This window comes from Vespa velutina, chromosome 21 (assembly GCF_912470025.1).
Source record: "Vespa velutina chromosome 21, iVesVel2.1, whole genome shotgun sequence".
Lineage (NCBI taxonomy): Eukaryota > Metazoa > Arthropoda > Insecta > Hymenoptera > Vespidae > Vespa > Vespa velutina.
This window is the reverse complement of record NC_062208.1, coordinates 1,422,152-1,434,651: the sequence shown is the minus strand read 5'-3', so window position 1 is coordinate 1,434,651 and position 12,500 is coordinate 1,422,152. Positions and strand designations below refer to the sequence as shown.

General features: G+C 36.3%; 1 long non-coding RNA gene across 1 annotated transcript; it reads left to right on the top strand.

Moving 5' to 3' along the window:
• Positions 1 to 5,667: 5,667 nt before the first annotated feature.
• On the top strand, positions 5,668 to 9,377 carry LOC124956208. The gene is made up of 3 exons (XR_007103160.1): positions 5,668 to 5,841; positions 7,169 to 7,517; positions 8,917 to 9,377. It is a non-coding gene; the product is annotated as an uncharacterized LOC124956208 (long non-coding RNA).
• The last annotated feature ends 3,123 nt before the right edge of the window (positions 9,378 to 12,500 follow it).

Genomic DNA, 12,500 nt, shown 5'->3' with positions numbered 1-12,500 from the left:
GGCACGCGTAGAGGGGTTGTTTAAAAGGGTGACTTCGAATGTAGTGAGAGTGGCGCGCTGCAAATGGTGGGGATAAATGTCACTTTGACTATTACAGCTCAGTTGATTTCCTCCATGATAATCTTCGTTAATATCGCACAAAACGTTTTGAATGATTTCAGGTGATATCACGGCGAAGCTTTGTTGTTAGAGAAGAGGAAGGAAGAATGCGCACGTGAACACAATCACTCGCGTGCACACACCCATACACACACGCACGCACGCACGCACACATACACGCACGCACGAACACACATACACGCACACAACAAACGAACAGCAACAAGCAAATAGAAAAATGAACGAACGAACGAACGAACAAGCGCGCGCGCGCGCGCACGCGATTAATGATGATCAATTTCCAAAATGTGTGAAGTTCCTTCCTTCGGCCGTAGATAAGTAGAAAAAAAAAGAAGGGTAGAATATTTTCTGAGGAGAAGACGGCTTTGCTCCGTACGAGTCGGGTCTCGAGTTGGGTGGGTGGGTCCAGGGCAGGGTCAGGGCATGGCAGGGCAGGACAGGGCAGGCCCTGCCACTTGGCTATGGTGGGGGACAGGTGCCACCTCCGCTGGTAGCGGCCACGCGAATCCTCCTAGCTTAGTTAGACTGGATGTCGTGCGTCTTGTTCCTTCTCTCTTCTCTCCTCTTCCAACGGCATACTATTACTACTATTGCTATTTTACTCCTAGTAATATTACTACTACTATTATTATTACTACTGCTATTACGATATCTCCGCTCCTTGTTTCTTTTCTTGGAGAAGGGGGAGAAAGGTTGATCGAGTGTTCTCTCTCTCTCTCTCTCTCTCTCTCTCTTTCTCTCTCTCTCTCTCTCTCTCTCTTCGTCTTTTCTTTGCGGAGATTGGCGAAGATCTGCCGTCGATTAACAACAGCAACAACAACGGCGACAACAGTAGCAACAGTGGCAACAACAGCAGCAGCAGCAACGGCAGCAGTAACAACAACAACAGCAGCAGCAGCAACCAGCGTTGGCAAACGCGACAATAAAATATGCTCAGTCTGGCCAGGAACGTATACTCTCTCCCTGTTTTCTCTATACCCCCACTCCAACTAGGTCCAGAGCCGAGCCTCCTTTTCGATCTCTTTCTCTCTTCTTCATCTATCTTTCTCGCGCCTCGTGACGTTCGCCCCACCGTAGTGTCTCTCACTTTCTTCCCTCTTCGGTTGTTCACTGCGACTCCTACCAAAAGTAGTGGGGATGGTTGCTTGTCGAGGGACGCGACGATAAGGGGGGCTTTACCAGGAGTGCCTAGAGCCCAGGCCTGGGGAGTGAGAGAGAGAGAGAGAGAGAGAGAGAGAAAGAGAAAAAGAGAGAGAGAGAGAGAGAGAGAAAGAGAGAGTGAGAAAGAGCTACTACACGACAATTTTAGTTCGATAGATCCGAAAGTTTAGCCTCGGCGGCGCTGCTTTACTTGCCGCTGACTTCTTCCCGGTAGTTTGTTCGGTACCCCCACTATTCCCCCTGCGATCCATTCCCCCACCACTACTTCGATTCTTCCTCCACTATTCTCTCTCTCTCTCTCTTTCTATCTCTGTGTTTCTATCTATCTCTCTTTTCCTCTCCTTTGCCCTTGCTCCCTGTCTCATTCTCCTTCCCTTCGATCTTTCCTTCTCAAAGAGATCGTCACTACTTTGTAACCTCCCACCCTCGACTTAGTTGGCACCCTCTCCCTGAACGCGCGTTCACGCACAACGCGCGACACTCGACTACACGATCTCTCTCTCTCTCTCTCTCTTTCTCTCTTCAGCTCCACCTCCCTGTCTCTCACTCTCCCACTACAACGACCTACCGACTTTTTTCTCCTCTCTCTCTCTCTTTCTTCTCTCTCTTCACTTCTCCCTCAAAATCTTTACCTTCTCTCTCTCTCTCTCTCTCTCTCTCTCTCTCTATATATATATATATATATATATATATATATATCTTTCTGTAACTCTCTCACAAACTATATCCCTTTCTTCTTACACAAATGAATATGTTTCCACCGTGATTAAAACGATAACGATTATTAACATTCCCATACGGTTACGATCTATGATCGCGAAATTGAACAAATCTTTTTCCACGTCCCATTCCCCCTCTCCCCCTTTTACGCCCAGCCCGCGGTTGAAAAAATTTTTCAGAATTTTACGTCGAAATCTCCTTTAAATATATCGCGCGACACGGTAGACACGGTATTCGCGTTTTATGAGAGACCCGGACCGACGGAGAAACACGGCCGGGTGTCCGCGTGGACGTGGACGAGAGAACGAGGGAGGAAGAAACTTGGTTCGCGCGCGGCGAGTAGCGAAAGTGCGTTTTGCGCAGTTCTTTCGGCTAAAACTCGGTTGGAGGGAAAGAGGCGGGAAAAGGGGGCGGCAGCGTACGAGAGAGTGAACAGGGGGAGGACGTATCGTTTGGGAGTGTACGATGGTGGTGGGGTGGGGTGGGGTGGGGTGGGGGTGGGATGGGGTGGACGGGTGGGTGCGGCGGGTGGTGGGATGAGGAGGAGGAGGAGGAGGAAGAGGTGGAGGTGGGAGAGTAGATCGGAGTCCTCTCACTCATTTCTTTTTCATACGGCGTAGAACTTTATTCAACATTTACAAAACGCACCAACACATAAAACATCTATACGCATGTATGCGTTATAGTTCTATATACATATATATATCCCTGTGACCGTGTAAGAGAGCAAATATCTAAAGATAAAACGTATTTTAGAATGAGATAGATAGAGGAATATGATGATATTTCTCGTTTTGACTAGCTGGCATGTCCAACGATGCACCATAGTCCCGTAAAGAGGGGAAAAGAGGAAACGCCAGCGGAGTACCACCGGATAAATCGTATACCCCTACCACACTTCTTTCAAATCCCCACTACTCCTCATTTGGTAGGTGCGGAGCTCGGCTTTTTTCCCCTCCGTGGGCGCGGACACTCGTCGCCACGCCTCCACCTCCTTCGTTCCTACCCCCTCTACTAACTCTTGTTCTCCTCGCAACCGACTCCGCGAATCTCTCGCTCTCTCTCTCTCTCTCTCTCTCTTTCTCTCTTTCTCTCTTTCTCTTTCTCTCTCACTTTCTCCCCTTCTCCATCTACACCTCTACTTCTACAACTACTACCACCTCCTCCTCCTCCTCTTCCTCCTCCTCCTCCTCCTCCTCCTCCAACTCCTCCACCTCCTCCTCCTCCTCTTCCTCTTTACTCGCTACGCTTCGTTCTCTCCTCACGCGCGCTCTACACTCGTCCTTCCTTCCTTTCCCAGGGCGCGTGCTGTGCGCAAGCAACCCTCCTGTCCTTCTCGACGCCCGGCTAAATCTTCTTTCGTTTCGTGACTACGACCAAGAAGAGATGTTCTCGCTTTCGATACCCAGGATCTTCCTACAGAAGAGGACAAATGTGTAACATCAGTGTATTACGTTTGTTAACGCTTTCCCCGACGTATCTTCTTCTATCTTTCTCTTTCATCATCATTTGCTCTCTTTCTCTCTCTCTCTCTTTCTCTCTTTTGGTCTCTCTCTCTTTTGGTCTCTCTCTCTCTCTCTCTCTCTCTCTCTCTCTCTCTTTTGGTCTCTCTCTTTCTCTCTCTCTTTCTCTCTCTCTCTCCTTCGATCTCTCTCTCTCTCTCTCACTCTCACTCTCTCTCTTGCTTTTAGTCTTCTCATCCCCTGTTTACACGCACGTCGATCGCTCTCTCCCTTTCTCCGCTTCGCCCTTCGTTCGTCGTCTTCGAGAGGGCGCTACGTTCGTGTGTGTGTGTGTGTATGAGCGTGCGACGTGCGGCGTACGGCGTGCGTTCGTCGTTCGTTCGTTCGTTCGTTCGTTCGTTCATGCGTGCGTGCGTGCGTGCATGCTCGTGTCTTCTCTGCGTGTGTTCTCTCTCTCTCTCTCTCTCTCTCTCTCTCTCTGTGTGTGTGTGTGTGTGTGTGTGTCCTATGTCCGCTGTGTACGGTTACGTGCGTGTACGTGTATGCGTGTGATTTTGTATGAATGTTAGAACTGTGCGAATGGTGTTACATCGTGCTTTAGTTAAGGCTCGATTTCATCTTCATTTTTGGGTTTTTCTTTCTTCCTTTCTTTCTTTCTTTCTTTTCGTCTTTTTCTTCTTCTTCTTCTTCTTCTTCTTCTTCTTTTCAATTCCCTTTTCTTTTTCATTTTCTTCTTTATCGTCTGCCATTTGTCTTCGTCTTCTTCTTAAATTCGGTCTTGTGAGTTTTCATTAAGGAGATTACATATGGTGGTCGGCTTTGTTAAATATCGTTAAACCGTTCACAGTGCTCTAACGAATTTATCCCGATATATTCATCGAACATCGAAGAATTCATTTTTGTACCACCAATGAGGAGAAAAATTATGGCGTTGAATGTCGTTTGAAACATTTGAAACGTTTGAAAGGAACGTTCAAAAAAAGAAAAAAAAAAAAACAGAAAAGGAAAAAAGAAAAAAGAATAAGGAAAAGAAATTCGTAACACGTACGAAATAAAGTAACTGTAAAATCGAGTGCCTCGAGTGATACCCCTCCTATCTCACCACCATCATATCACCCTTATCCCCTCCATCAGCCATCATGACGTTCGAGATGTGTTAACATTATGATTGTCTTATTATGGTGTGTAAATGTTTCTTATTATCTATCTTCCTTTTTTCTTTTTCTTTTGGTTCTTTTTTTTTTTTTTTTTTTCTTTTTGTTCGCCGAGAAGTGTATTCTTTCACCGATCAACGAAATGTTACGATCGATTAGAGTTCATCTAATGTTCAATCTAATCGTCAATATCGTTGATCGTCAATCAAATTGTTTTTCACTGACGATAAGTTAACGATAAGTTTGATTAAAGAAAAAAAAAAAAAAAGAAAAAAAAGAAGAAGAAGTGCACGTATGTTGTTCGTTATTAATGTATACAAACAGATAAATACTTATTTATTTATCTAATCGTTTCTAATTCATCGACCAAATTCATACGTATACTTTGTAATTATTTAATACGGTGTCAGTAAATCAATTTCAACGAGCACACGTACGACGTAAGGAAATAACGCGGACACGAAGTAGAGAGAGGAAAAAACAAAACAAAAAAAAAGGATTATAATAAGGATGCTGCAAGAAGTTGTCGGATAAAAAAAAAAAAAAAAAAAAAACAAACAAACAAACAAACAAAAAGGAAAAAGAAAAAGGAAAAAACAAGAAAGGAAGATTATGGAAATAAAAAGGATCATAGAATCAGTAAGAGTGAGACGTTTGTCGTTACTGCATCATGCTTGTCCTGTATGTGATAACTGTGTTTTGAATAATTCATAAAAAAATTTCGATTCATCGAAAAGCGTCGCGTATGCCTTCCAAGATCTCAATGATTTGGATCGCTCGATATCGATCTTAATGTTCTACTTGTTCTTGTCGACGAAAACAATAAAAAAGATAAAAAAAAAAAAAAAAAAAAAAAAAAGAAAAGAAAAGAAAAAAGAAAAGAAAAGAAAAAAAAATCAAAAGAAAAGAAACGAACGATCGACCACATCGATTGATACGTTCAAATAAATTTTTACATTGACCTTAATTTAATAATTACACGAAACATCGCATGAACGAATAATTAAAATAATTGAATTTAAATCTAATAATATTTAAAGTTCTTTCGTTTATATTTCTTTCTCTATCATTCTCTCTTTTTCTCTCTCTCTTTCTCTCTCTCTCTCTCTCTCTCTCTCTATATATATATATATATATATATCTTTCTCCTTAATTATGTTAATTAAAATGCAATAAAGATTATGCTCGTTGGCCGATGGATAATATTACAAGTTAAATCGTAAGTAAGTATGTATCTAAGTATATATATATATATATATATATAAACGAAAAAGAAAAACAAACAAAAAGAATAAGAAAAAAGAAAAAAGTGTGAGATACGATCGATTTCCGTCGCCGAAGAATCGTTTAACTACAAGTATGATAACTATTAAAATGAAACCTTTCACAAAAAGAAAAGAAGAAAAAGAAAACTAAATATATATATATATATATATATATATATATATATATATATATATATGTATATATATATATGACACGGGCATTAGTTATAATAACTCAACGATGAATTCTCGAACACCTTTTAAAGTGATATTCAACATTACCTATCACACGTATTCATGTCTCGCATGAATTAACAAAACTATGTATATATGTGTGTATGCACGTGTATGTGTGTATGTGTATGTATGTATGTACGACGTACTGCATATATAATACGTAAGTATACATATCTCTATTTATCGTTCTTTCGCTAAATAACTATCTAACGTCATCTATGCCTGCATTTATTTCACGATTTTCTCATAACACGCGAACTATATATATACATATATATATATATATATATATATATAACATATTTGTTAAGAGTCATCGCGTAAGAGACGCGACACGAGCATTCATCCAACGTTAAGATAATAATCAAAATTGTTACACGCAAATACGTCATTAAGACTTCCATAGAAGTTTAGCATCCATTTAAACCCGTCGTCGTTACACCAAAAAAAAAAAAAGAAAAAAAAAAAGAGAAAATAATAATTCATAAGAGTTGACGACTCTTTAAAAATGACACCGTCTCACTTTTAATATAATAACATATCATTATTGTATTATAGATCTCATGAATTGATTATTAGGAAAACTCCGTTCTACATACGTTGGTATTAGAATAATTACAAAAATATATATATATATATATATATTGTTTTTTTCTTTTCCTTTTTTTTTTTTCACATTACTCATCGTTAAATTTATTGCGACCAATGAATGGAAATACATACGATTTGTTTCTTCGTTTATTAAACGTTCTGATAAAATATAATAAATTCTTTAGTTAATAAGACGTTATCATTTAATAACAATATCTACGTAATCGTCTCGATATAATAATGAAAATAATTATGTGGAATCATTAGAATTGATATGAGATAACACGGACGTACTTTCTTTCTTTCTCTTTCTCCGTTCATGACGTGTAAATTAGAATTTAGATAATTTTTATTATATATCGTCATTTAATTCAACTATTTAAATAATACGATTGTTTCTAATGTTGTCCTCGTTAGAAATAATATTTGACGATTGAAAAGTGTCAATTTGATACAGGTGGCAGCACAACTCGATAAAAGGGGTACGAATGTTTCCTCTTTCTGTCTCCGTTCCTCCCCCTCCTCTCACTCTCTCTCTCTCTCTTTCTCTCTCTCTCTCTCTCGATTCTAACGAAACGTGACGATGGCGGATAGTCCAACGGGAAATCTTGGAAGTGGGGATAAAATCTTTCGTAGTACCCTCCCAGATGGAAAGAGGAGGACCACCACCACCACCCTCTCCCCTCTTCTATCACTCTATAGCATATAGAATCTCTATATAGCATAAGTTAGACAAGGATAGAAAGAATCGGAACTATTACATTTGGATTTCTCTATCGTCGGAATTTGACGTTTTATAAAGGCCCGTAAGTACATACTTATTTAGTCATACATTTACTTACTTACTTATTTACTTACTTACTTATTTACTTACTTACTTACTTACTTACTTACTTACTTACTCGGTGCAACCAGCACGAGGAAAGAATTGCAGCTGAGTTCGGACTGCATTCGACAGAGTGCGCCCTGCTTGCGCTTTTGCAATCTCCTTCACAAATACTCCCTTCTCTTTTCATCTTCTATTCACTCTTTCTCGTTTAATACCCACTCTGTGTGTGTGTGTGTGTGTATGTATGTGTGTGTGTGAGAGAGAGAGAGAGAGAGAGGATGTTATTTATTTCATCGTCGAGTTAGCTTTCCGTCGGTTCTTGAGGCGCCACAAAACGATTCTCTCTCTCACTCTCTTTCTCTTCTCTTCTTTTTCTTCTTCTTCGTTTTCTCAAATGAATTCCTTTAATTGAAAATTAAAATTTTTTTCCTCTCTTTTTTTTTTTTGAAAAACACGAGACTAATTCGTGACCTAGTACAACAATGGCCGTAACTTCGTTGTGATATTCTCTCTCTCTCTCTCTCTCTTTCTCCCTCTTTTTCTCTCTTTCTATTTCTCTCTCTCTCTCTCTCTCTCTCTCTCTTTCTCTTTCTTTCTCTCTTTGAACGTAGAAAGAAAATCAATGACGATAGTTCGCGTGTACTCGTTTTATAAACTCGTTAAATCAGAATGAACTTTGACCTTAACTAATTTTAATAATAAAAAACATTTGCCACGATGAAAGGAGTACGTAAAAATGACAAAATAAAAATGGAAAAGAAGTGAGAAGAGTTTAGATATTTACGGGAGGTAATACTTATCTAAGTACTTACATATCATAATTGAATATCATTGTCGATAAATGATAAGTGTTAAAGCGTTGGCAAAAATAAAAGTAAAGAGAAAAGAGATATATAAAATAAAGGAGAGAAGAAGAAGGAAAGGAACGAGTGGATAAAAAAGAAAAAGAAAGAAAAAAAAAAAAGAAGAAGAAGAAGAAAAAAGGAAAAAAAAAGAGACGAAGAATTAAAAAAAGAAAGAAAGAAAGAAGGAAAGAAAAAATAAAGAATCGAGCCTACTAAATTTTTTCTAAATTTTCAATTGGGAGAAACAACTATTGTTGTTGTCATTGTCATTGTCATTGTCATTGTCATTGTCATTGTCATTGTCATTGTCATTGTCATTGTCATTGTCATTGTCATTGTCATTGTCGTTGTTGTTGTTGTTACTTTTCTTATTTGTTATTTGTTGTTCGTCGTTGTCATCGTTCTTCTTCATCTCCTTCTTCTTCTTCTTCTTCTTCTTCTTCTTCTTCTTCTTCTTTTTAATTTGGTTTGCTTGTTATTTGTTATTTGTTATTGTCGTTATAACCGTAGTTGTAATTGTCGTTGTTTCAGAGAGACGTTACGATTCGATTGTATAGTAACACCTTATGGAACACGGAGCTAGCTAGCACATTCTCTCTCCCATAAATCAAGATCGGGTTTGATGGCTGGGAGACACGGGAAGCCGTAGAAGCAAGTATAGCTGCACTTACTTATGGAGTAAAGTGGATAGGAGAGAGAGCAAGAGAGAGCAAGAGAGAGCAAGAGAGAGAGCAAGAGAGAGAGAGAGAGAGAGAGAGAGAGAGTGTATAGAGCTTGGTATAAACTTGAGTGATTAATCTCACTGGATTGATAACGTTCCCCTTTCGTCGTCCCCTTTTCCTACTCCCATAAATTACGTTATAAGGAGCCAGGGGATAATTAATACGCTGTTCGCACATAAGCCCACCCGTTGTGTCGTAGTAATACTTACTTACGTCGAGGATACTAACTCGAGATCTCCAACGACGATCTCTCTCTCTCTCTCTCTCTCTCTCTCTCTCTTTACACTTCTATTGTATTCTGTTCTCTTTTATCCTTTTCTTTCATTATTTCTTTTCGTTCTTCTTTCTCTCTCTCTCTCTCTCTCTCTCTCTCTTTTTCTTTCTTTCTCCCTCATCCTTTTCCACGAATCACATCACGAGTTTTGCTCACCCTGATAAGATTAAAACGTTTTGTACTCGTGTGTGTAGAAAGAGAGAGAGAGAGAGAGAGAGAGAGAGAGAGAGAGAGAGACGGATACGTCACGTTGATCTTAAGTATACCGATATATTATCAACACTTACGAGTTTTAATTGGACAAACGATTGGAGAATATATAAAATGGAGATGGATATTAAATGATATCGTTATATGCATAAGCTTGTACTCTTGCGGGGGTTATCATTTTGATTATCAATCCTCTAGCAAATGGCGGACATATTTTTCTATAGGACTTTTTTTTTGTTTCTTTTTTTTTTTTTCTTCTTTTTTTTCTTCCCTTCCTTTTTTTCTTTTAAAGAATTTTTCCTCTCTTTCGAATACATCATTTCTCTCTTATGTTATATTTATTATTTTTCGTCGATGTCATTTTTTTTCCCCCCTCCTCTTTTTTTTTCTTTCGTTCGATGACGTTTCGAATGGAGTAAGAGAGAGACAGAGAGAGAGAGAGAGAGAGAGAGAGAGAACAAGAGAAAAAGAGAGAGAAAGAAAAGAAGCATATCCTCTTTGATGTTTTTACTTACATATTACGATATATCTACTTATTTACCTATGTAAGCATATAAATATTTCTTACGTCGTGTGAATAATACAAACGTTAAAGACGTATCGATAAAATCCGAGTATTCGTTTGTTAAGAAAACGCCGACAGATTCTTCGTCAGATCAGTCAGAGCCATCAAAACCGATCGACCGACGTTATCAATGACAGACGAAGTGCCTGGCCATGTTCCCTGGCAAATCAAACAACGAATCGGCCGATATGGGATATCATCAAAGGATTTCGGCCGGCTCTTTGTCAACCTATACAGTGATAATACTGAAATCTCGTGCGTACAAACATGTCGGTTAAATATCTTACCGTACGTTTTATATATATATATATATATATATATATATATATATATATATATATATATATGTATGTATGTATCTATATACGAATGTTGAAATCTATATGTGAATGTTGAAAAAACGTAAGTTAGTATTTGTTACGTACATAACGTAACATAATAATGATCGATATGTCAATGAATCAATTTTTACTCGATATACTTTACGAAAGATTTATAGAGCGTTCATTTTTATCGACTCTTTTCTTTTTCTTTGTTTTGCTCTTTTTTTTTTTTTTTTTTTTTTTTTTTTTTTTTTTTTCTCCAAAAAACTTCTCTCACTTATGTAATTAGAATAATTCACTCAACGCGATCGTCATATTAATATAATCGTTGAAATTATTTTATAAATGAATTTTTTTGTTTTTCTTTTCCTTTTCTTTTCCTTTTTTTTTTTTTTTTTTTTTTTTTTTAATTTTATTTATCCATTGATTTAATTTATTAGTTGAAAAAAAAAATTGCCATCGTCTTTATCGTGCTCATATGATCTTTAAATAAATGTCAGTTTGAGGCCGCGTTTATCATAAGTCGCATTAGGCATTACTCCGGTTTTCATTCTCTAGGGGGAAACATTTTAAAAAAACTTACTCTTTTGGAAACAACGATACGAAAAACAGTCTGGTGCAATATATTCACTAGAAAACAAAAAAAAAAAAAAAGAAAAAAAAAAAAAAGAAAAAGAAAAAGAAAAAAGAAAAGGAAGTACGAACTAGATGAATTTGATTAACTAAAATTAACTTGTTTTCTTTTTTTTTTTTTCGAGACTTTGCAACGATGTTACTCCAAATTTATAAATCCAGTACTACGTTAGTCCTTTGTAATAAATTCATTTATAATTATATTCAATATTTATATGACAAAATGAATCTAATATCTGAACGTATGTTCGTAAAAAGGGTGACATACAAAAATTGTATGAAATAATGAACTAAAGTTAATGAAATTAAATAATCAAAAAAAAAATTGTATGAAATAATGAAGAAAATTAATGAAAATTCATTAAAGAGAAAAATCATCAAGTAAGTAAGTAGAAATTGTTAATAGAACAATTGTAATTAAAAAATCGTAGGGGAGAGGGGAGAAATGAAAGGAGGATTAAAAAGAGAGAGAGAGAGAGAGAGAGAGAGAGAGAGAAAAGAATACAAGAAAATTAATTAAAACCATTTTCTAAATTCCCCTATTATAGAATGCTATTGGAATTATTGTGAATTAATTTTATTATAATTAATTTCTTACAAAATCAATAATTTTAATTATTCGTCGGATTGATTAACGAATTAATTGATTATTTACTTCTTTTACAACGGCACTGCATAAATATTTGAACTATGTTCGTAGATAAAATAATAAAAAAAAAAAAAAAGAAAAAAGAAAAGAGAAAAAGGAAAAAAGAAAAAATTATGTAAAATATGGAATAGATCGTAGTCATTAAAATAATTTTTTTTTTATATTTAATATAAACGATTGCATTACAATAAATTTCTTATTAATTATAGTAATCGTTTATAGTTATCAACTTCGTAACGATAAAAATCGAATGACAAAATTTGAATTTGTAATTATAAAATAAATAAATTAAATCATTATAATTATATTTATTATAACAAAACAACAAGCAACAATTTATTCGATAAAACTAAGAATGTTTTTAAACGATAAAATATATCGTATTTTTATCAGATCGATTGTAAAATAAATATCGTCGTAAATAATTTCCTTATACAAAATGCCATCAATAAGTAAATTTATTCAAATAAAATATCATGAATAAATAGTTTTATTATCAAATTTCAATTTTCCTTTTTTTTTTTTTTTTTTTTTTTTTTTTTTTCTTTAATATCAAAATATTGTATCATTTATTAAATTAATTAATAATGAAATACCCGTCGCAATAACACACACACACACACACACATAGATACATAACTTTATTATAATAAAATGGCATTTATTTATGTATGAACATAATATCAAAACATAATATCCAGATTGAAATATTAAAAATTGATAAGAAATAATGGCAGCT